Source organism: Marmota marmota, unplaced genomic scaffold (genome assembly GCF_001458135.2).
Source record: "Marmota marmota marmota unplaced genomic scaffold, marMar, whole genome shotgun sequence".
Classification (NCBI taxonomy): domain Eukaryota; kingdom Metazoa; phylum Chordata; class Mammalia; order Rodentia; family Sciuridae; genus Marmota; species Marmota marmota.
The window spans coordinates 29,696,258-29,721,958 of record NW_025999982.1 but is presented as its reverse complement, the minus strand read 5'-3'; the positions used below and the strand labels follow the sequence as shown (position 1 = coordinate 29,721,958).

The 25,701-nt window shown below is 31.4% G+C and overlaps 1 non-coding gene across 1 annotated transcript; it reads right to left on the bottom strand.

Moving 5' to 3' along the window:
- Nucleotides 1-16,998: 16,998 nt before the first annotated feature.
- On the bottom strand, nt 16,999-17,098 carry LOC125617565. The gene has a single exon (XR_007348603.1). It is a non-coding gene; the product is annotated as a small nucleolar RNA U13 (small nucleolar RNA).
- Between the last annotated feature and the right edge of the window lie 8,603 nt (nt 17,099-25,701).

Below are 25,701 nucleotides of genomic sequence, written 5' to 3'. Positions count from 1 at the left end.
TCTATTTGTAGCAGTGCAACTACAATAGTCAAGTTATGGAATCAGCCTAGGTATCTGTTAATAGAAAAATGAATAAAAGTAATTTGGGGCATATACATAATGCAGTTTTATTCTGTGATGAAGAACGATATTATGTCATTTTCAAGAAAATGGACAGACATTGAGAGTATCATGTAAAGTAAAATAAACCATACTTAAGAAAATTAGGGATCTTATATTCTCTCATATGTGGAAACTTAAGAGAGACAAAAAGGTGGGATGTTACACGTGTTTAATGAAAATAGAAGAGAGAACAGTAGGGTAGAGGAAGAGGGAGGCTACGAGAATAATGGAAGGTACTGGGGAATGAAAGTGAACAAATTATGTTATGTTCATGTATGAATATGTCACACTGAACTTTACTACTAAGTATAATTATAAGGTGCCAATCAAAAATTGAAAATAAATGTGCTAAGCCTGTTCCTTAGATTCTTGCATTTGTTGTTACTTCTGACTTTTTCATGGTCCATTCCCTGACTTTAGATGCTATTCAAGAAGGCTCACACTTACCACATATCTTCCTTCACTCGTTATGTTTCTTTTATTGCAAAGATCATTGCTATATGTTAAATATTTATCTGCTTATTAAGTTTATCTCTCTGAGAAAGAATTAATATTCGAAAAAGAAATAATGTAGTTCCCGGATGTATCTTCTGCATATACAACATGTTAATGGCATCAATGTCTTGGAAACTCAAGTGAATGGATCTGATTATCAGACCATGCTGCTTCTTTTTTCCTTTCTAAAACTGTCTAAATATGTTTTTTGACTGTCTGATAATTAGGAGCTAAGGACCAATGGTAAATTGTTGTTCTTATGGCATCATGTACACTTCAATTGAAATAAATTTAAAAGGCTCTCAAAACAGAAAGAAGGTTAAAGGGAAATTTTAGGTTTTCTTTTAATTAATCACTTGAAAATGAAAGGAAGACCATAATCATGTTCTTTAGCTGCTTTCTCAGGGAGTCAATTTCAAATCAACTTAGATTGATCCTATTTAGATCTATCTTTAATTGTGTTTTTCCAGAGGACTCTCATCATATTCAAGAAAGAAAAGCAATTGTGAGTAAATATAGACATTCAATATAGACATTTCGAATGTCTGTCAGTCAAAATTTTCTCTGATTAGAAATTTGTTAGTAAACCAGGTGTGGTGGCACATGCCTGTCATCCCAGCAGCTCAGAAGGCTGAAGCAGGAGGATTGTGAGTTGAAAGCCAGCCTCAGCAATGAAAAGATGCTAAGCAACTCTGAGACTCTGTTTCTTAAGAGAGAGAGAGAGAGAGAGAGAGAGAGAGAGAGAGAGAGAGAGAGAAAATCTGGTAGTATTATTTAAAGTATTATGGACTAAATTATAATTATTTATTTGTCTATATTTCACCAAAATAACAAATACACAATTTGGAAAATATAAACACCACATATTATTTTACCTCTAAAACAATATGTAAACAAATAAACCCACAAAACCTGATTGAAGGAAGTTGAATTGAATAAAATGTGTTAATCACATTTTAAATTTAATAGATATTTAGGATGGAAACGAAGTTTGATATGATTATTGTATATTTTCAATTTGAAAGTCAAATACACCTAATTAATAAATGTTTACCTGTGTATTTTTATTATATTTCATGTATTTTATTGATTTTTAATAGTTACATATGATAGGACTCCTTATGCCATAATTTTACATGCACATAAAAATTTATCAATTTCATTCCTTAGTACCTTACATTTTCCTTCCTGGTATTAGCAAAATAGAGTTTATTAGTGAGTGCATTATAGTTATACATAATATCAGGGTTTATTTTGGCATAATTATATAAGCATGGAATATAATTTGCTCCCAATTTAGCACCTAGTAGTTCCGCTTTTCTTTCTTCCCTCTCTTCCCCTTTCCCTTTCTTCTATTTTACTTTTCTTTCTTTTATTTACTTACATTTTTTAAATTATTACTCTCTCTCTCTCTCTCTCTCTCTCTCTATATATATATATATATATATATATATATATAATATATATGTGTGTGTGTGTGTGTATATATATATATATATATATATATATATATATCACAGATATTTTATATATATATGAAATTCACTTTGGTAAATTTATATAGATACATAGGATAGTGAAATGGTTCCCTGACCACAAAAGCTGTCCAACTGATCCCTGAGAAGTGGCAGCATTGCAGCCAAGCAAGTTGTGGAGTAGCTAATAAGAGCAAGGATCTCTGTGAGTTGGGGCACGGGTGGCCAGCTAGGGACTGAGTCAAGGTGGGTCAGTAGTATAGGTGAGCCAAGGTGCACCAACCTGTCATCATGCCACAGCTTAGCCTGGCCCAATGCAAACTCCTGCTCCACACACATACATTGCAGCTTTAGACCTTTCCCAGGCATCATGCTCATTTCATTGACCTCAATCTCCTGCTTCTAGAAAAGCAGGGAGAAAATGGGAATAAAGCAAACCTGAATGGGATTTAGGGCCCAACCAATTGTATTAGTATTTTTCCAACCCTAATTAACCTAATTTTGGAGCAATAGCATTCCTACTTTTTTCAAATCCTACTTAGCATAAGTTTGGACCAACAGCATTGACTCAAGTGCTTTATGAACCTCTAGACTAGCACTCTCAGCCAGCAACCTTTGTCAGTTCCCCTCTAGGGCTCTGCAGGAGTTCTGTTTCTATGCACACAGGAATAAAACCTTCTTACACTCAATCACTTGGTCTGTGGATTTCATTCTTGAAATTCATGAGACAAGAACCCCAAAAGAAGCAATTAAAGGTGAGCTATTGGGGTCTGCTGCAGCACTAGAGTGCACAGCCCACCCCTAAGAGCTGCAACACTTCTTGCTGCCCAGGCCTGCAACCATGTGTTTTTATACTGTGTTTTCATCTTTATTCATTTATCTGTTGATGGGAATCTTAGCTGATTCCATACCTTGGCTATTGTGAGTTGCTCTGCTGTAAATATCAATGCGCTTACATCACTTTCATATGCTAATTTTAGTTCTTTTGAATAAATACTGAGGAGTGGAATAGCTGGGTCATATCTTGATTCCATTCTTAGCTTTTTGAGGAATCTCCCTCCATATTATTTTCCAGAGTGGTTGTACTAATTTGCAGCCACACAAACAAAGTATGAGGATTCCTTTTCCCCATATCCTTGCCAGCATTTATTATTATTTGTATTCTCAATGATTGCCATTTTTAGTGAGATGAAATCTCAATGTAGTTTTGAATTATATTTCCCTGATTGCTAGGGATGTTTAATATTTTTTCATATATTTGTTGGCCATTTGTATTTCTTTTTCTTTATTTTGAGGGTCTGGGGTACCCAGGGGCACTCAACCACTGAGCCACATCCCCACCCCTATTTTGTATTTCATTTATAGACAGGGTCTCACTGAGTTCTTTAGTGCCTTACTTTTGCTGGGGCTGGCTTTGAACTCATGGTCCTCCTGCCTCAGCCTCCTGAGCCACTGGGATTGGAGGAGTATGCCCACTGTGCCTAGCTGTATTTCTTATTTTGAGAAGTCTCTGTCTCTTTCTTTTGCCCATTTATTAATAGAGTTTTTTTTTAAGTGTTAAGACTTTTTAGTTCTTTTTGTTATAAATATTAATCCCCTTTTGGAGGAGAAGCTAGCAAAGATGTTCTCCATTTTGGAGACTCTCTTTTCATGCTCCTCTTTCTTTTGCTGTGAAGAAGCTTTTTAAATTCTTGCCATCCACTTAATTATTTTTGGTTTTGTTTCTTATGACTTAGGAGTTTTGTTTAAAAAGTCAGTGCTAGGAAATTTGGAATGGTGAGTCTAACTTCTTCCAGGAGTAGTAAATTTTCTGGTCTAATTACTGGGTCTTAGTTCTATGAAGAATGACCTCAGTATTTTGATGGGGATTGCATTGAATCTGTATATTACTTTTGGTAGTATGGTGATTGTGACAATATTGATTTTACTTATCCATGAATTTGGGAGGAATTTCCATCTTCTAAGTTCTTCTTTAATTTATTTTTTCAGTGTTTTATAATTTTCATTGTTGAGGTGGTTCACCTCCTTAGTTAGATTTTATTGTATCTTATGAGGATATTGTGAATATGATGGTTTTCTTGATTTCTTTTTTAACAAATCGATTATTGCAGTATGGAAAAGTAATTGATTTGTTTTTTGATCTTACATTCTGGTACTTTGCTTAATTTATCAACTCTGGAAATCTTCTGGTGGAGTATCTTAGGTCTTTTACATATAGGATAATAATCTTAATAAACAGATAATTTTATCTTTTTTTCATATGCATATTCATTTAATTTTCCCTTTCCTAATTGTTTTGGCTAGAGTTTAAAAAATTATATTAAATGGGAATGGTAAGAATGGACCTCCTTCTCTTTTTTTTCAATTTTAGAGGAAATGTTTTACATATTTCTACATTCAGTATGTTGGCAGCCTTGGGTTTATAGCCTTTACAATGTTTAGGTAAGTTCCACCTATTCCTCTTTTCTATAGCATTCTTAACATGTATGGGTACTGGATTTTTTCAAATGCTTTTCATACATCAATTTAGATGATTGTGTGATTCTTGTCCTTAACTCTATTTATATGGTGAACTACATTTATTAATTTGTGTATGTTGGAGAAATCTTGTACCCTTGGGATGAAACCCATTTGATCATCATGCACTATCTTTTTAATGTGTTTTTCAATGTGGTTTTGCCAATATTTCATACAGGATTATTGCATCTATATTTATCAAAAATATTTATCTGAAGTTTTCTTTCCTTGATGTGTATTTGGTTTGGTTATCAGATTGATATTAGCTTTATTTTTAATTTTTTTATATCTCCATCCTTATTTATTAATTTGTTTTAGTTTTATTGATTTTATTTTTTTAAATACATGACAGTGGAATGCATTATAATTCTTATTACACATATAGAGTCTAATTTTTCATATCTTTGTATGTAGAGTATATTCATGCCAATTCATGCCTTTATACATGTACTGGGTTTGTTTTTTTTTTGCATTACAATGCTTATTACTCATTTTCACCACAATTTTTCATATCTCTGTTTATATATAAAGTAAGTTGACACCCAATTCGAGTCTTCATACATGTACTTTGGATTATGATGTTCATCACATTTCACAGCCCTTGCTAATCTCATGCCTTCTCCCTTTCCCTCCAGCCTCTCTTCCTTATCTAGATTCATCTAATCCTCCCATTTGTTTTTTGGGGATTGGCTAACTTCACTTAGCATTATCTTCTCCAATGCCATGCATTTTGATATTAGCTTTAATGAATGAATTTTGGCAATATTTTCTCCCTTTATATTTTATAAAATTATTTGAAGAGGATAGGCATTAGTTCTTCTTTATAGAACTTGGATGAGATTTCATCTGAGTCTGGTATTTTTTTTGTTCGAAGACTTAATTTCTATTTGAATATTATTGCTTGATATTGGTCTGTTTATGTTTTATCTATCCTCATGGTTCAATTTGGATATCTCTGTGTGTCTAGAAAACTATCAGTGTCTTCTAGATTTCCTATCTTATTGGAGTATAAATTTTCAAAATAGTTTCTAATGATTCTCTGAGTTTTTAGAAGTATCTGTGGTGATATATACATTTTAATCTCTATTTAGTTTTAATTGTGTCTTCTCATTCTCATTCTTTTGGTTAGTTTGACTAAGGCTTCTTTTTTTTTTTCCAATCTTGTTTTTCTTTTTAAAGAACCAAGGCTTGGCTGTATTAATCCTGTTTCAGTCAGCCTTTTCAGAACTGTGACCAAAAGACCCTGCAATAACAAATAAAAGAGGAAAAGTTTATTGGGTACTCATGATGTCAGAGGTCTCAGTTCAAAGAAGCCCAAATCCACTGCTCTGGGACTGAACTGTGGACCATCATTATGTCATGTGTGGAGAAGAAGAGCAGCAGACCATGGCAGTCAGTAAGCAGAAGAATCAGGTCACCAGGGACAAAACTTTAGCTGCCAAAGTCATAACCCCATTGACCTACCTTCTCTAGCTGCACTTTGCCTGCCTACAGTCAACGCAGTTAATTCATATCAGGAGGTTAATGCACTAATCAAGTTAAAGCTCCAACAACCCATTCATTTTACCTCTAAATTTTCTGCATTGTCTTACACATGTACTTTTGTGGGAGACCTCATATCTAAACCATAATGGATCCTTTGTATTGATTTTTATTCTCAATTTTATTGATTTTGGCTCTTAATTATTATCCTGTCTTTTGTTTTTGAATTTTTTTCTTTTTATAGGGCTTAAAAGTGTAAAATTTCATTATTTAGTTGGGATCTGTATATTTTCATAACAGAGGAACTCAGTGTTATAAACTTTCCTCTGACAATTGCCATTATTCTGTCCCAGAGATTTTTATCTGTTGTTTATTCTCATCAGTTTCCAATAATATTTTTATTTCTCCCGATTTTTTCTATGATCCATTCCTCATTCAAAACTGTATTATTTAATCTCATGTTGTTAATATATTTCCTGGTTTTTTTATATTATTGTTGTTTTCTAATTTTATTCCACTATTATGATAGAATGTAAGAAAATGTAAAGAATTAATTCTCTCTGTCCCTCTCTCATTTGCTAAGACTTGGTGTGTGCCCTCAGTTATCTAGAATTGTCTATTTTAGAGAAAGATTCTTGTTCCACTGAGAAAAAGGTGAATTTAACTGTAGATAGATGAAGTATTCTATAGATGTCTGTTAGGTACCTTTTATTAATAGTATTTTCAGTTTTAAAAGTCTTTATTTAGTTTATGTCTAAATGACATATATAATGTTGAGATGCATGGGTTAAAATTATCCAGTATCATTGTATTGTGGTCTATTTGATACTTTATATTCAGAAGGATTTGTTTCATGTGTGGGTGCACTTACGTTTGGGTACAAACATTTATAATCAGTATTCTTGTAGTTGGATGATTTCCTTTAAGAGGATGAAGTGCATTCTTGTCTCTTGTGATTAATTTTGACTTGCATTCATTTGAGAATAGACCACTTTTCTTGCTTTTGGTCTCCATTTCCTTTTTATATTTTTCTCAACCTTTCACTTACAGACTGTAGATGTCTTTACCTGTAAGGTAAATAAATCTCTTTTACAAAACATGAGGTTGTATTTGTTTTGACTGAAGAGTGCAAACCATTTACTTTCAATGTTTTTATAGAGGAAAGCTTTTCATTTCCTGAATGAATCTTTATGACATATGCAACTTGAAAATACATTCTCATTCTGTGTTTTATATATTCATGTTTTAAAGGTATGTTTCTATGACTATTTTCTTTATTCTAATGAAGGTCCATTTATCAATCCCATGGATGTGGGATTATTTCTGTTCCATTGAAAAATATTTCAGTAATTTGAATTCACAAAAATCTTCTGATTTTTTTTCACTTTTTATTGAAATGTAATTTATATAATTATGCATTGGCAGTTATTTTATACAGTTCTGTTAGTTTGAATAAAGCACTAATTGATGCAGCTATCACTATAATCATGATATCTAATAGCTGAATCATCCCTTACACCTATCATGAGCTCCCTTGAGTTTTGCTCCCCCTCACACTACATGTCTGGGCAACAACTGATGCTTTCCCTCCCTGTTTATTTATCTTTCTCAGGATAGTATGTATAATGATTTACCTTTCTCTCAACACAATATATAAACTGAATCACTAGCACATATCCTCTGAATTTGGTTTATTTCACTTAGGTGTTCTCCATGTTTTAGTGAACATCAATAACACATTTGTTTTCTTGTTGAGTATTATTGCATTATATTAGTTCACCACAAATGTGCCTATTATCCTATTAAAGAGCATTTGGATTTTTGACAGATTTTAGCAATAAGGGAATAAAGCAATTATAAACTTTTAGTACAAGTGTTTCCCTGAGAACAGTTTTTTCACTTAATTTAGATAATTACATTGGTGTGGCATACCTGGGTTGTGTGGCAAGAATATGTTTTTTTTCTTTTTTTGTTATTTTTAATATATGCTTTAGATAGTCTGTTGTCCAAAATGTTTAAAACAGTTTTTGTTCTCACCAGAACTGTATGAAAACTATGGTTATTTTATGGTTATTTTAGTCAGACTCTGATATATATTTATTTATTTATTTTTGGTCATTTTGAAAATACATAGTGGTATCTTACTGTGATTCCAATTTGCACTTTCTTAAATTCATGTAGCGAATATATGTCATATTTTGTGAAGTGTTTTCTTAAACTTTTGCAAATATTTTGGGATTGATACATACTTATTGAGTTTGAAGGTTTCACAAACACTGTATAAAAATCCTTTAAATGATATGTGATGATCGAATATATTATCTCACTCTTTAATTTGTCTTTTCACTCTTGAAATGATGTGTTTTTTAAGAAGGTCAAATTTAAGTCATGTGCAGATTAATATTATTTTCTTTAATAGGAAATATTTTTGAACGTCATACCAGAAGAGTCTATGCCTCACTCAGGTAACAAAATCTTTTCATTGCTATTTCTCATAGAAATGTTGTCCTTTTACATATATTTAATCATTATGTTTAAAGATATCACTTAAAACTCCATGTTAATATTACCAACCTCCCTTCCTCTTTCCTTCCTTTCTTCCTTTAAACTCTCACCTCCATCCCCTATTCCTGATTATTTATTTTTCAATTTATTTTTTGTCACTTTCTTTCCCTCTCTCTTTTTTCTTCTTTCGTTTTACTCTCTTTTACTACTTTCCAGTGTTATGAATTGTTTATTTGAAAAAAATGTTTCACATTAAATTCCTTTTAAGTCTTGCTGAAAATAAATTCACTAGTTGTAGGTCTATTACTAAAACTTTTATTCCCCCAGTTCTTTAATCTAACTGTATTGATTATCACTGCTTCATTGTGCATTTGGAAAGAAGGTAAAGTAATTTCTGTAACATTTTCTCCAAAATTGTATTTATTTCCAGAATTGTTTTAGGCATTTTAGCTTTTTAAATATTTTATAATAAGTAAACTTTAATATTGCATAGCATCCCATATTTCTTTCTTTCTTAATATTTAACCATTAAAATTTTAAGCATATGAAAATTTCAATATTTTAAACATCAAAGTAACTGATAATTTTGGTGGTTCCACAAATTAAACATTATATATCATATATATGTATTTATGTGCATTATCCCATAGATAATTTCTCATTGTTCTTTTCTAACATGAAGACCTCATGTATGTTTTGTAATATTCTTTATATTTTAGATTGAATTTATATTTTCATATGTTGTAAAGCATGGATTAACTCTTATTCTGTTCAGGTTTCTTTAAGACATTATGTGGATGACCTTTTTATCTTAACCTATAGATATTTTTGTATCTTTAAAAACACTATTACTTTTATATATTTTTGCAACATTGCACTAGCCAGTATAAGGTTGAATAGAAGAGATGACTTTAAAAGAGACCATTTAGTCTTTAACCATTTAGGTATATTTTATAGATGCTTTTTATTAATTTGGTGAAGCTTCGTTCAAATCTTACGTTACTAAGAGTACCATAAATTCACCTAATTTTTAGAGTTTTTCTATCGATTATTTTATATAGTTTAGTCTGTTGGATGATGATCTACATGAATTGAATTTTGACTCTTGAACTAAGCTGGTATTCACCCAAAAAGGCAAAGTTGTCTTTTCTTTCCCATGAATTGTGGGATCTATTTGCTAACATTTTATTGAGAATTTTTGCCTCTATAGTCATGAGCTATATGGGTCTGTGGTTTACATTTCTATAATGTCTCCTTGTGTTTTTTAAGATTATGCTTTCCTGCTCTCTAATATTTGTGTACTTTTTTTGTAGAATTGGTATTATAAATTCTTTGAACTTTGTTAGAGTTAATCAATGAAGACATCAGATATGGAGTTTTCTTTCTTAAATGAGTTTTCTTTTCTTAAATGTTAATTTCTTTACAAGGTAGCAACATTCAAGTTTTCTTCATATTTCTGAGGGTATATTGGCAGTTTTACTGCATTTAACCACTACATTCAAGTTGTCTTATTGATTTAGAGTTACTCTTGGTATTCCTTTATTTTTTATACTATTGTCAATAGAATTTGAATTAATGACTGCTGTTTTATTTACAATATTTTCTTTTTTAAATTTTTTAGTTGTAGTTAGACACAATACCTTTCTTTCTTTCTTTCTTTCTTTCATAATTATGTTTTAATTGTAATTGGACACAATACCTTTATTTTATTGATTTTTATGTGGTGCTGAGGATCAAACCCAGGGCTTTGAACATGCTAGGCAAGTGTTCTACCACTGAGCCATAACCCCAGCCCCTTATTTATTTTTTTTTTATGTGGTGCTGAATGTCGAACCCAGTGCCTTGCACATGCTAGGCAAGCCCTCTACCACTGAGCAGCAACTCCAGCCCTCTAATATTTTCTTATAACCTTTTGTTATATTTTTGGTTAGTTTACTCAAGATTAACTTTTTTATTTATTAAAAATTGAATTTGGATTTATATATTTCCCTATTTTTTAATTTTAATTTTATAAGTTTCTATTCTTATGAATATTATAAATTCCTTTTTTCTAGATCTTGTTTCTGAATACAGAATCATTTAAAGAAATTTCTTACTTTCTAATAGAAGCATCTGATGTAATTCATCACTAAACATTGTTCTAGCTACATCCTATATATTGTACTATGCTGTACTTTTATTTTTATCATTTTCAAAACTTTTTTCTTATTTCCATGGTCATTTTTCTTTTGAACATATGTTTTATTTAGAACTAGCTTTCTCAAAATATTTAGTAAATGTACACATATTATTTTTTCATTCACAGTTGGTTTAATTGCACCATGACCTATGATGTTTCTTTTTAGAATTTCAATTTTTATATGTGTTAAGGTACTTTTTAAATAATCCAAAATATGGTATTCTTGGAGAGTTTTTGATGCACATTTTTTAAAAAAACTGTTTGTTTTCTTTATATTTTTGTATCTGTTACCAAGTGAGGCTGCAAATATCTTCAATTATAATTTTAATTTTTTATCCTTTCCATTATTCTATATAGTTTTGATCAATATATTATGAATTCTAGTTTTAGATATGTCCACCTTTAGGTTGTAATATTTTATCTTCCTAAGAAATTGATGACTTATAATCATGTGATAGATTACTGGTTTCCTTACAGTGTTATATTTCCTAAGGTGTAATTTTCTCCTATTTCTATAGATTATCTCAATGTTTCCATGGTAGATATTTTTCCAGTTTTTCCTATATCAATTGTTATTTTTAAAAACAGGTTTAATGTCTAGAACGTATAACTAAGACTCCCTATATTTTCATTGTGACAATGTATCTTTCATTGGTGCCTATGCTGATCACAAGGAACATCCAAATTCATAAGATTTGATTAAATTACAGTCAGTGTGCAGTTTTCCAAAGATTCTAACTTTTTGTGTGTTTTTCATTCAACTTCGTTATGAATATGTAGTTTTATTTTTTATATTCAAAATTTGTTTAAAATCTATGCATTATTTTATAAAGCATATGCTTTAGAGTTTACAATTAACTTTTAGAGCCATTAAAAAAAAACTTCATTCTAGCCTTCAGATATTCCTCTTTTAGAGTATGTTTCAATTATCTGTGTAGACCCAGAGATCTGTATTGCATTATATACTTTCTACCTGAAGAATTCCCTTTAATATCTGCTATAGCATGTATTATTTTTATCATGTTTTCTGTAATGAAATAATATAAATAAGGTGTATTGAAGCAATGGTAATTCATGTTCTCATTGCTCTAGAGGGCTGAAGGCTGACATCAGCCTCACCATGTTGATCATCAATAGTTGATGAGATACTTTCTCTTCATGTTCTGGAGGAGAATTGATTCATTGTCTCTTCCCAGTTCTCATGGGCTTTCTTGTCTTTGGAACCACCATTGTTTCTCCTTGATCGTATTTCTTTGTTCCTCAAACCTCCTGTTCCTCTCATAATTGTGATCACATTTAGAGTTGACTCATATAATTAAAATAATCTCCTGTGTCTGTAAATTAATCATTTATTCCAAATCTTTGCCATGTAAAATAGTGTGCACAGGCTCCAATGGTTAGGATATGAATCTATTTGTATGGAGATTAGAGAGATAACTCAGCCTACCACATAGACTATTGCTGCCTACAAGTGCTCATCAGATATAACCTTATTACTTTTATATTATTTGAAGGAATTTTATTTTTTAATGCTTTTATTGTGCATTGTGGTTATACATAATATTGGGATTTGTTTTGACATAACAGAGATGCATGGAATGTACTTTGCTCCACTTTAGTCCTGATAATTCTTTTCCTACTCTCCTCTCTCACGCTGTTCCATTTTCTATACTCTGCTGGTCTTCCTTCTACTTATTTATAGTTTTTTAAAATTAGTATTTTATGGATATGCACAAAGGTTAAACTGATGGTGGTATGTTTATATATATACATACATGATTCATACAATTTCATTCCATTTATTTTCTCTTCAGTTCTTCCTCCTTACCTATTCCTTCAATCCCCTTCCTGTAGTTCACTCACCTCCCTTCTATTTTGACAGGATTTTTCCATCATATTCTCCCTTTTTACCTTATTTTGATCTATCTTCTTCATAAGAGATAAAACATTCGATGCTTGACTTTCTGAGTATGGCTTATTTCACTCAGGAAAATGTTCTGTGTTTTTCTGTAAATAAAATTCAGAGTGCACTTTTTTTTCTGTTTTCTTTCTACCCTTTATTTGTTAATTCATTGTTTTCTGGCTTGTATAATATTCAGAAATCTGCTTCAGTTTTGCTTTTGTTACTCTTTTGTGTGTGCATTTTTTCTGTGTATGTATTTTTATTTATTCATTTATTTTATCCTTCATGTCTTTTTTCACTATTTTTATTTTTATTTTTAGACATTCATAACATAATGATTAATTTTGATATAATTGTAAAAGGATGGAATTTAAACTGTTCTAATTCAGTCCCCAGTACTTTCCCTTTCTCTCCCTCTTCCCTCCTCTTGTTTCTTTCCTTCTACTCTTTCTGCTTTTTATTTAGAGATTTTTTTTTAAAATTTAGTGTATTGTGGATATACATGATGGTGAGATTCACTGTGGTATATTCATATATGTATATAGGAAAGTTAGGTCAGATTCTTTCCACTATCATTCCTTATCCTATCTCTCCTCCATTCATTTCATTCCCCTTTGTCTACTCTGCTGATCTTTCTTCTACTTTTAATTTTTTTTTTTTTTTTTTTACTGTAATCCCCCTCCTTCGAATTAACTTCCACATATCAGAGAAAATATTTGAGCTTTGACTTTTGGGGACTAGCTTATTTTAATTAGCATGATAGTTTCCAGTTCTATCCATTTACCAGCAAAAGCTATAATACTCCATTGTGAGTAACAATCTATTGTGTGTGTGTGTGTGTGTGTGTGTGTGTGTGTGTCTGTGTGCGTATATGTGTATACCACATTTTCTTTATTCATCTGTTGAAAGGCTCTATAGCTTGACTATTGTGAATTGTGCTGTTATAAACAATGATGTGGCTGAGCCACTGTAGTATGTTCATTTTAAATCTTTTTGATATATACTGAGAAGTGGGATAGCTGGGTCACGTGGTAGTGTCATTTCTAATTTTTGAGGAACCTCCATACCGCTTTCCAGAGTGGTTGCACTAAATTGCAGTCCCACCAACAATGTATGAGTGTAACTTTTTCCCCGCCTCTCCAATATTTATTGCTACTTATACTCTTAACAATTGACATTCTGGCTATAGTGAAATGTTTCTTTATTTTTAATATATATATTCTTGCTGACATGAATAATTTTACTCAATTTTTTTTTTTTTGCTATTTTAAATTAAATTCTTATCTACTAGTGTATGCTCCAAATGAGAAACCTTTCTTTGGAGTGCTGGATTTTACACTTCAGTCTAGTTCATTACCAAATGACCATAAATTCATGAAAGTTTTGAATTTGCAGATTTTCTGTTGTTGCTGTTACAAGGATCAGAAAATGCCTTTTTTCCATTTGTATAACTCCTAAGGGAAAAAAAAATAAAATCATTTTTGCTTTTTATATTTAAGGAGATTAGGCATTTTAAATATATTTTGTTTTTAATAAATTAAAAATTATTATAATTATATTAATAATTATTATTATTAAGTATACCTAAATACACAGAGGTTCTAGCACTATTATTAAAAAGGACTTTCTCTATATTTTTTTAGCTGGCTAATTTGTCAATCTTGTTTGGCTATATATGTGAGATTCTATTTACAACTATCTGTTCTTTTCTATTGATTAATATTATTTTACTCATGAAAATATTACATTCTTCAAAATAACTTTTTAGGAATTGATTAAAATCACTTTTTATGTAATTATTGGATCAGTAGTATAATTTTTCTATTGATTTTTTTAAAAAAATGATTGTATGCATTTTCTAGCTGAGTTTAACATTTATTTAAAAATATTCCAGTTACTTGAAGTTTTAAATTCAAATTGAAATTCATATGTTAGGGTAATTGAATTTTCAAATGAATATTGAAATCAGCTTGACAATGCATAAAACATTTTCTGCTGAGATTGTTTTTTGGGTTTATATTCAATCTGTAGACTGTGTGGGAGAGAGTGGATATCCTAGAGTTAGTAATTCTCCTGATCTGTTAATTTAATATGTCTATATTCATAAAGTTTTATCTAAGTGCCAAACTTTCTTTAGTGTTTTAGTTTTATATTATATAAATGATATATAAAATATTATTCTAAATTTTTTGCTAATATAAAATTCAGTTGGTTCTTATATAGCAATCTTGTATTCTGCAACCACAATGAACATATCGCTCTTTATCGTCTTTTTGTGGAACCATTATGGACTTTCACATGGCTGATCATGGCTCATACAAACAAATACAGTTTTACACCTTGCTTTCCAAACTATGTTTTATTTTGGATTATTTAGTTTTTATTGCACTGGATAAGACCTCACATAAGATTTTGAATAGAATAGTGAGAGGTGGACAATTTTCTTTATGTCAAATCTTATGGGAAAAGCCTTATATTTCTAGAGATTTCAAAGTTCCTTAGATATATATGATTTTTGTTTAATATGGATTTGTTTTTCCCTTATTATGAAATAATCCACAACTTCATTATAGTCTTAAAACTATTTTTCTCTCTATTTTAATTTTTCATTTATTTTATTTCCCTATTTTTGCTGTTCAACACATTTTGCTGCCATTTTATATGGTCTACAGAAACTCTGTTTATAATTGAATAAATTTCATAATTTTTCAATGCTCTTATTTGCATTCTTTTCAGTTTGGTTTATCTCTCAAATACATAGCCCGTCACCTATTATATCCAAATTTTCCTTACAATTTTAAGTTATTTACAGGAATTCCTTTATATTTTGTCTGCTACATAGGATTCAACTGTGATTCTTATTTCATTTAATTTCTCTTCATTTGTATGTCATGCATTTTTTAAATGTTCCAGTTTTATTTTTTTAAAGGACAAATATGTTGAAGCATATTATTGTTCTATTCTTCTTGGCATCTTTGATTATTTCTTGAGTTCAATCTCTACTCTCTGTGGTCAATAGGCTTAGTATTATGCTTTCTAAGATTGATTTTAGCTCTGGCTGGGGCACAACTTATAATTAAATTTCATTCAGATGGAGTTATTTGAACCTCCAAACCTAATGCTGCTTCCTCTTTACAAGTCTTTTTTTTTTTTTTTTTGAAGAAAAACATATATCTTAAATTTCTTTACCTCTTCCTTCTTTCCCACTTTCCTCCATCATTCCCACCTCTCTTCTTTCCTTTTAAGTTTTTGTGGTACTAGGAATTGAACCCAGGGTACTCTAACACTAAGCTACACCCCCAGTCCTCATTATTTACTTTAAAAGTTTTGAGACAGTCACTTGCTAAATTGTCCAAACTGGTTACAAATCTTAACAGTAACAGTGGGAAATGGTTCACTTTTGATTTCTCTCTGCTTTTCAGCTTTTCCTCCTTGAATGCTTTCATAATAAATTTGAAGTTGATACCAAGGATGGATGAATATTGGGGTCAAGTAAGGTTTTTGTTTTGTTTTGTTTTCATATAATGATTTTTAGTTTTCCAGCTAGTCACAGCAACACAACAAAACAGAGATTCTTCTCAGTGTAAAGCCTTTTAAAAGTCACAACTAATAGAGGAGATAAAATTTGGTAAGCTATGAATAAAGTGATTTCTATAATTTTATACTGATATCAGTGTAATTTTTAGAGTGAAAACAGAGCTATTAATAAAATTTTTGGAAAATGAGTATGTACTCTTCAAGTCGTTCTAGACAAATTGAAATATAGTTTCAACTATCTCTAATTTTCTGCCTCCTGTTTGGAACTAATGTAAGCCCTCAGAAGGGACATTATAGGCGCTCCTTGCCTTGGCTCACATCACTGAATGAGGAAGCCCCTGCATTTTGCCATAGGACATTTTCAGAAGCAAAGAAAGGTTTCCAGCTGGTATAGTAGCTATGATTCATTCTGAAGACATTGACTTGCTTTATTGCTCTTGACAAGTAATTTAGAAACTCTAGACCTCAGTTTCCTTACAGGAAATATGTGACTGTGAAGTGAACTGACATATAAACTCTAGTAATTTATGAATAACTTGTATCCTATGTAGGGCATGAGTTTTTTTGAACTATAAAAGCATTCTATTTTGAAATTATCCATTGATCATTGATGTTTAGGTTTGAGCAACCCCTGTTTTCAAAAGTAAGTAAAATTTTAAAAAGAAAAACAATTCTTGGGGGGGGCGAACCCCACAATTTCCCAAGGAAGAAAAAAAAAAGAAATAGAAAATCCAGCTTTTATTAAAATGATTAGTATTGAATATTCAAAATCATTTAATCTTATGATTTCTTTTTTTTTTTCAAGTCAGACAGGTAATGTGCTGATGTTGATGATGTCGAGGGAGGCACATCTCACACAATAGCATGAACACCCAATCATCATGCTTTTGGAATTATTTAGGTGTGATATTTTTTCACTGATAATTTTTTAAATTTCCCCGGTATTATTGTAGTCATATGGAGTGACCAATATTTAAATTGTTATGTATTAATTTATTTCTTTTAAAAATATGACAATTTAAAAATGTTAAAATATGCTTTATTATTTAATGAATGTTTTTATTATGGAGATTTATTTTTAAAGTTGACAGTTATTAATCATTAAAAATATAGTGTCACCTTTTAAGAGTCAAGTCAGTTCAAAAATGTTTGACTCTTATTGGATATATAAATAACATAACACGTTTTTTTTGAATTGCCTCTTAATTCTCATAAATAATATTATGAAGTCAGTATTGTAATCCTCCTTTTAAATGTGCATAAATTAATATAAATTACCAAATTCATATTGCTAAATATTTCAAATATTTAAGATGGACACAAATCTGATCTATTTTCACCAGAAACTCAAAACTACTTTATGTACTTTCTCTAGGAGTCACACAAATGTAGAAAACTTAAGATTTTTCAATGGTTCATTTTAGAGTTAAGAAATGTGGCTATGACCTAGGGAGGTTAGAACTTTAGTTGAAGATTAAGCCATTACTAGTTACATTATTTAAAGAGAAAAGATAATTATTAATTTGTGTACTATTTCATATACATATGCTTTTTTGATTGTATCTATGCAAAGTAATTATATCTCTACTCTGATTGATAAAGAAAAGAATCAGCGATAACTTAAACCAAGACCATATGTAGGCATATTGCAAATCTTCTGTATCTTTACTGAAATATTCCTTATTCACCTTCTCTCAATAACTATGAAGGAAAGTCATGATAAAGAGATCAGTATAGCTAGAATATATCATGTGGTTATTATTGTGATTATTTCAACAACTTAATCATGTAGAAAGATGAAATTCAAGCTATTACCAATCAAGTATATTACTATTTGATTAGCATAAGCCAGTATTAAATATTGTAGCGTACACAGTGAACTGTCCACAATTTTGTTTTTCGTTTGGATTGCAATCCTAATGATTTATCCTGTATTCCTATTCCAGTTCTATATTTTCTTGATTTTCAGATTAAACCTATTCTCAGCTATTGACATATTTTTTTTTCAAATCTTTATTCCCATCATGTATTTATTTCCAAAGATAGATGTATTATCTTTAATCACACACACACACAAACACACACACAAAAAAAAACTTGGCATATTTGAGAATAAATTGTTTCCTTCTTTAAATATTTAGTCCTCTAGATCCCGCCCCCTCTCTTTTGTCACTGGCATCAAAATATGAGTTGTTTCCACTAATTAAGTTTTAATTTAATTTCCTTAATTTCCACTGATTAAGTTTCCACTAAAACTATAACTAGAAAATTTCTTATCTGACACTTCTCTTGTTACATAATCAGAAAGACTGAAGCAGTACATTTTAGACAAAACTTCCGAAACATCTGTCTTCCAAAAGACATTGCCTCTGCTGAAACTGATATCTACTCATCATTTCCTGAAAGCATTATACAGAAACGTGATGGCAAAAACATGAATGTTCCTGCTTCTGAGGCAAGTAACCACAACACCATGAATCTAGGGGTGGCAGAACATCATTGCCTCTGCCAATATCTACACCAGCAAACAGATAACTAATGCACTTATCTCATTTTTTTTTCTTTTCTTCACTTAATCCAATTTTGAGTGTAAGTTCTTGCATGAGTAAATCAGATTTGTAGATCTGATTAGTACTATCTAAATCATATTAAAAAATTTCAGTACGTGGGAAGCTAGAATATATAGTTTATAGCTTTCTGGGAGCCATGGCAGAGAAAAATACACTAGTCAGAGTTTGGAACAAAAACTGAGTAAGCTAATCCATACAATTGCTATAGTTTGGATTCTTTTTAAAATTTTAATTTATTTATTTAGGTACTGGGGATTCGGTACTTTACCACAGAACCATGTCCATAATTCTTTATTATTATTATTATTATTATTATTATTAATTTTTGAGAGAGTTACTAAGTTACTGAAGGTCTCACTAAATTGCTGAAGCTGTAAGCATCCTCCTACTATAGCCTTCCAAGTCATTAGGAGTACAGTTGAGCACCACCAGGCCTTTCTTATAGTTTGGATCCTGAATGTACCCTAAAGGCCCATGTGCTGAAGGCTTAATTGGCAGCCTGTGATCCTATTTGAAGGTAATAGGAACTTTATGAGGTGGGGCCCATGAAAGGAAATTGGATCATGAGGGACATTCTAGGGATAATGGGATCCTGGCCCCTTACTTTCTGTTTGCTTCCCTGCTACACTGAGATGAGCAGCTACTCTGCCACACAATCCCTTCCATGAGGTATTATACCTCCACTAGGTACTATACCTCCACGAGGTACAGGGTCTAGAAACTATGGACTGAAACTTTAGAAACCATGAGCTAAAATAAACCTTCCTCCTTATAGGTTACTTGTATCAAGTTTTTATTATAGCAGTAAGAATATGACTAACTTTAAGGTTCTCTTTTTCAGTGTTAGAATCCATTATGACTGCTTTCTCTCCTTGCTATATTCTTTTGCCCTACAAGACATTAAATTCTACACATTCCTCTCTTAATATATCTCACATCTGTCATTTTCTTTCATTTCTACTTCTCCTATTTAAGTTCTTTTGAAATTACTACAAATCATTACAGAAAATATCTATAGGTATTTCATAATCTAGAATTTCCTTCATAAATAATTCTATTTAAATACTACTCAATCAGTCTTGATAATTAGTTATTTTCAGGGAAATCCAATTCTCAGAATGACAGCCTGATTTCTATAAGCCTGACATAACTGATATATTATCTCATTCAAGAATTATTACCTAAGTCTGGCTAGAAATGACTGTTGCATTTTTGAACATTAAATCATATCTAACTAGTGCCTTTCCTATGGTATTTACTTGATTGTGCTTTAAATTTTACATAATTATTTAAGTAAGAGTGTGTGTGTGTGTGTGTGTGTATCTCCTCTAGCTCCTGAGGACTAGATCAAAAGAGCATCTAAAAGTCTACCTTGCACATCATATAACTTAAGATCTTTCTTGAATAAATGCATAAAGACCAAATAGGTACATGACATTGCATAAATAAATAGATAAATGACACTCAAAGAGATCATAAATACACATAGTCAGAAAACTCAAAATATCTGATGTTGTAAACTACTCACAAGTTAACATTTCACCTTATCAGATTCTTGCACACACACACACACACACACACACACAAACACACACACACATGAACATGAGGCCCTAATGCTCCTGAATTAAAGACACAGATCATTTATTACTCTTGGCAGAAACAGAAGCCAGAGCAACATCTTGCATTGATTCTCTATATTCCAAAGTAATATATTTTTTACAAGCATTGTTTTCCCCCGGTTTGCACTTTATAGGACATTTGCTAAGATCCTGTCCAGTACTTGCTTTATCAGACCCTGTTACACCTGGGTTACAAGACACCTACATGTAGTGCTCAGTTACCCCAGTATACTTTATTATCACAGATGGCCCTTTCTTCCTTGGGCCTAGAATTTCATATTTGAGTATTATCATCTTTAATTAACTGTACCTGTGAAGAAACCTTGAAAGTTATCTATTTATCTGTTTATGATACACTCAAATTAAAGATAAAGTATCATAGAAGAGTAAGTATATGACATTCAAAATCTTCCATTATCTCCCTATGATAGGAAACTCTTGAGACATAAAATCTGTAAAGGCTCTTATGCACATTAAACTTACTGGCTTCTGGATTAACTTGATGTTATTTTGTATATTTTATTACAAGATTATTTTATATGCTTTATTATTTTATATGCTTTATTACAAGATTATTTTATTAAGACACGTATAGAAATTATGTTACCAGATAAATATGTTGAAATTTTCTATTTTGACAACTCTGTAATACTTATACAAATGAAATTAGATGTATTTTGAATATTTGTATTCTTCCCATCCAGGTCAGGAACCTCATGTGATACATCTTTCTAAATAATTTTCTATTTTCTATTCCATGTTTTCTCATAACTGCAAATATTTTAAATTGGCTATACTAGACTATATTCTTCCTTTCTTCTCTAATTAGTGGCTTGTGGTTTATGTCTAAAAATTCTAATTAGAATAAGATATACTCTATGTTTTTATAAATATATCTAAATAGACTCTTCTGTAACATATAAGTAAAAATAATGGATAGAAAATAATAAGGTAGTACATTACAGAGTTAAAGGCTTTGATTTTTTAAAGTAATGCTGAATTCAGTACACCTTCCCTTACTGGTCAACTCAAGTTGCTTTGACAGAGTACAATAGGGTGATTTTTTAAAAAGTAATTTATCTGTCACACCTCAAGAGAATGGAAACAGAAGATCAAGTTTACAGCAGACTTGGATCCTGGTAAGAGCCCTCTTTCTGGATTGCTGATAGACATTTCTCCCTCTGTACATAACATATTATGGGGAAAGACAGAAATATTTCTGTTCTTATAAGATCACTATCCTATCATGAAATACTCTCATGTCCTAATCTAAACCTAATTACCTCCCAGAGTCCCAATCGCCAAATGCCATCATATTGGAGGTTAGGGTACAAAATGTGAATTTCTTGGGGGACATAAGCAGTCCACATTATTTCCTTAGTATTATCCATAAGTTACATCAGAAAGTACAAAAACATAGCCTGGGCACAGTAATCGCGGCGGCTCCGGAGGCTGAAGCTGGAGGCTCACGAGTAAAAGCAAAGCACTAAGCAACTCAGCAAGACCCTATCTGTAAATAACAGATCTGGGGATTTTGCTTAGTGTTGGAGTGCCCCTGAGTTCAATCCCTGGTAACGACCCTCCCACACCCCACCTCCAAAAAAGTACAAAAATATATAGGAATATTAATCTAGTCATCTTTTTTGTTGTTGTGCCCTAAAGACATGACAAAAACAATCAATGGAGAATAAAGTTTATTTCGCTTATAGTTTCAGAGTTCTCAATCCTTGGAAGACTGACTTAATAGCTCTGGGACTCAAGGTGAGGCAGGATATCATGAAAGAGTGTGGTAGAGGAAAGAAGTTCAGAACCTGGCCTTTAGGAAGCAGAGATCACAGGGACAAAATACAAATCCCAAAGGCATAGCTTCAGTGATTTACCTCCTTCAGCTTCCTGCTTCCACCTACAGTTGATCTGTATAAACTGATTAATGCACTGATCAGGCTTAAAGCTCTCATAACCCAGTCACTTATCTTTAACTTCCCCTGTGTTGTCATACAAGAGCTATTGAAGGACATCACATATCCAAACCAGAACAAGTACTATGTGTACAAACCCTGATCTACATTGGAAACAATAAATTTATGCCTTGGACTTACCCTTCTTAGTTCCTCAGAATGGCTATTGTTACATGTTCTACTCCACTATTTTCCTTTGTTGCACTGGTCACTGAGGATTCCACTCTTTCCAACTCAAGTCACCATTGCTGATGTCCATGGTGAATAATTCTACTACTCACTTCCTTCTTCCATGTTTCTTGTTTATGATCTGTACTAAATTTTGCCATCTATTATATTTTTTATTAGTCATCAGCTCCTTTCACTTTAAAAATATATTTTTATGTTTCTGTGTCAAATTCTATATTATAGAGATCCTATGAAATATATTTATGTATAATATTTGGGATATTTTGCTATTTCACACCCAAGTATTATGGTTTGGACCTTAGGTGTCCTCTAAGGGCTCACGTGTTCAAAGCTTGACTCCTAGCAAGATGCTCTTGGGAGGTGGTGGAATCTTCAAGAGGTAGGACCTAAAGTGAGGTCTTTGTGTCACAGGGGCATGCCTTCAAGGGGTAGATGAGACCTCAGCTCCTTTTCCTTTCTCTTTTTCCTTTTTATGGCCATGAGATGAGTCGTTTTCTTTGCTGCACTCCTTTGCCATGATATGCTGCCTTGTCAGAGAACCAAAGCAGGGAAGCCAATTCATCATGGACTGAAACCTCAAGAACAGTGGAGCAAAATAAATCTTCTCTCTGTTATGTTTATAGTGATGAACTGACCAACACACCAGGGAAACAGGAAAAATACACAATACTTTCCTTCAAGGCGTTTATGGACTATCTAGAAAGTCTAATCAATAAAAGAACAATTCTTAAAGCAATGAGTATGTTCTCTTCTTAAACCACTGTGGACTGTAGGAATCTGTACAAATACCATCTGGATTGGAGGCAGTGGAAGTAACAAAGATTTTCTAGAGAAAACTTAGTCTGAAGAAAAGTTAACTTATGGAAAAGCCAAAACTGGGATGAAGAAAAACTGAAACTTGAAAAAAAAAAAGTTTGGGTTGCATAGGTGAGAAATAAAGATGCCAGTCTGAGAAATAAAATTGGCAAAAACTTATAAGTGCATAAAAGTACATCCATAATACACAGCAACTTGTCTGTGGGTATCAGAACAAGAAAGTCAATATTCTGGAGCTTTATGTAGAAATGTATGTATGGTGATGAGATGATTATGTTTATGGAATTTATTCAGTCATATTAAGTTGAAAAAGGCTTATGATATCAGAGGAGACAGGCCCAATGGGTAAATAAATGCAATGCCTTGGTGCATAAGTCAGTAAAATGATATACTTTTAGTATTATTAAATATATTTTTTCCCTATGGAAGCTGTGAATACCCATAAATTTGTATGAGAAAATGCTTAGAATAAAAATAGACTAGCAACAACATAATCTTTCAGGACAATCAACATTATGATTTATCATATCATTGCATAAAATGAAAAATTCTTTCCAAGGATTTACTCACAATTTTTTGTAATTACTAATAATTTTGTGGTATAGAATATACTTATACAACAATAATATAATTATATTATCATGGCTGTAATATATTAATTAATACATATATGTGTAGACTCTGTCTTCCAACCTATTTTAATGCACCTATGACAGTTTTGTTGATATAGTTACAGAATTGAAAAGTTGGAACTTTTAATATAGTCCAGTCTACTAATAAGCTTACTTGTGAGTTAAAAAATGGACAAGGATGAATATATGGAAAGATACTAAGGAGCAATTATCTATAATTTTGTTTGCTTACATTTGAATTTAGTGGAATTTATTTATTTATTCTAACTTTTTTTTAAAATATGGGAAAACACTTGAATATATCAGCAGTGTTCATTTGTTGTGGGTTAATAGTAAACTGTATTTTCTTAACTTTCTGTCAATTGTATAATATTTTGAAACTGATTTGCGTCTCCTAATGTACCCATTATCCTGGGGATTTTAAACATACATCATCAATATGACTTATAAATAATTACACTTATTAGGAAATAATTGCTGAAATTCCTCTCATAAGGGGTTTTCTAGATATATTATATAATCATATATACCATTTTGAGATGCATGCTTAACATATGGATATGAGCAAAGTTTGAATGCTAATATGCCTCTGCTTGCAATAAATACTTGTGAATCAACATATAAAATAGCCAATTTAGTAACTTTGCAAAACATTTACAAACTGGAAAAATGATGACTAGCAAGTTTGAGTGTTCTTTTCAACATTATTAGATTATGGTAGTTTTAGGAATATGACTTCTGACAAAGAATTGTAGTAATTGAGCATTATGTATAGTAATTTGTTTCATTATTAGACATTGTCCTGTTTTATTGAACATGTTGAAATGTAGCAAATTAAAATGATCTTGCTTTTTTGAAAGAGATCTACTGATTACTACTCATATTCAAATTCCAAGTGCTTATCATTATTGCATTACTCTATGAACACAGATTTGAAATGCAAAGTGATAGTTCATTTGAAATGATGAAATGAGACAGGCACTAGTATTCCCATTTCCTAATATGGCTTTACATATTATGCAATAAACTGTATAATAAATTTTGCTATTTGAGCTTATTGTCAGAAGCATTTTAAAGTTTTTTATGTGGTATACTAATAGTCTAGAAAACAGCAGAATTATTTTGTGAATTCTGGTAAACCTACTTATCTTTATAGTGAGGATCAGTTATAATTAAGTTTGAGAATTTCCATGCCTCTTTTACTTAGAGTTGCAAACAATTAAGTATTCATGCATAGTCAATAAACATTGACAGAGACTTGGGAATAGTCAGAAAAATACCATATGCTCCCTGCTTTCCAAGTATTTGGACTATTAGAAGAGACAGTTATATGAGCAAGTAATTGGCTGCTCTACATTGCCATGGACAAAATACTCTGGAAGACCAAATGAGGGGGAAATTCTGCCTGCCTTAGAATATGGAAGATATTTGTGAGACAAAGATTTATAACAGGGTAATATTTGAGCTGGAGTCCTAAACATATATTCTAACCATTTGCCGGAAATGAAGGTAAGAGAGAATTTTACAGATGTTCTGATAAGGACTGATGCTTATAAAAAGAGTAGAAATCTCTTCGGGGAAGATCCAATGAGCATTATTTTTATCCCATTTTAAAAAAATAATGTGAGTAAATGTAGATGTGATTGCCTAAATCTACACTAGTGCTTTCTGTGTTCCAAAGGAAGAAAGGAAGGGAGGAAGGGAGGAAGGAAGGAAGGG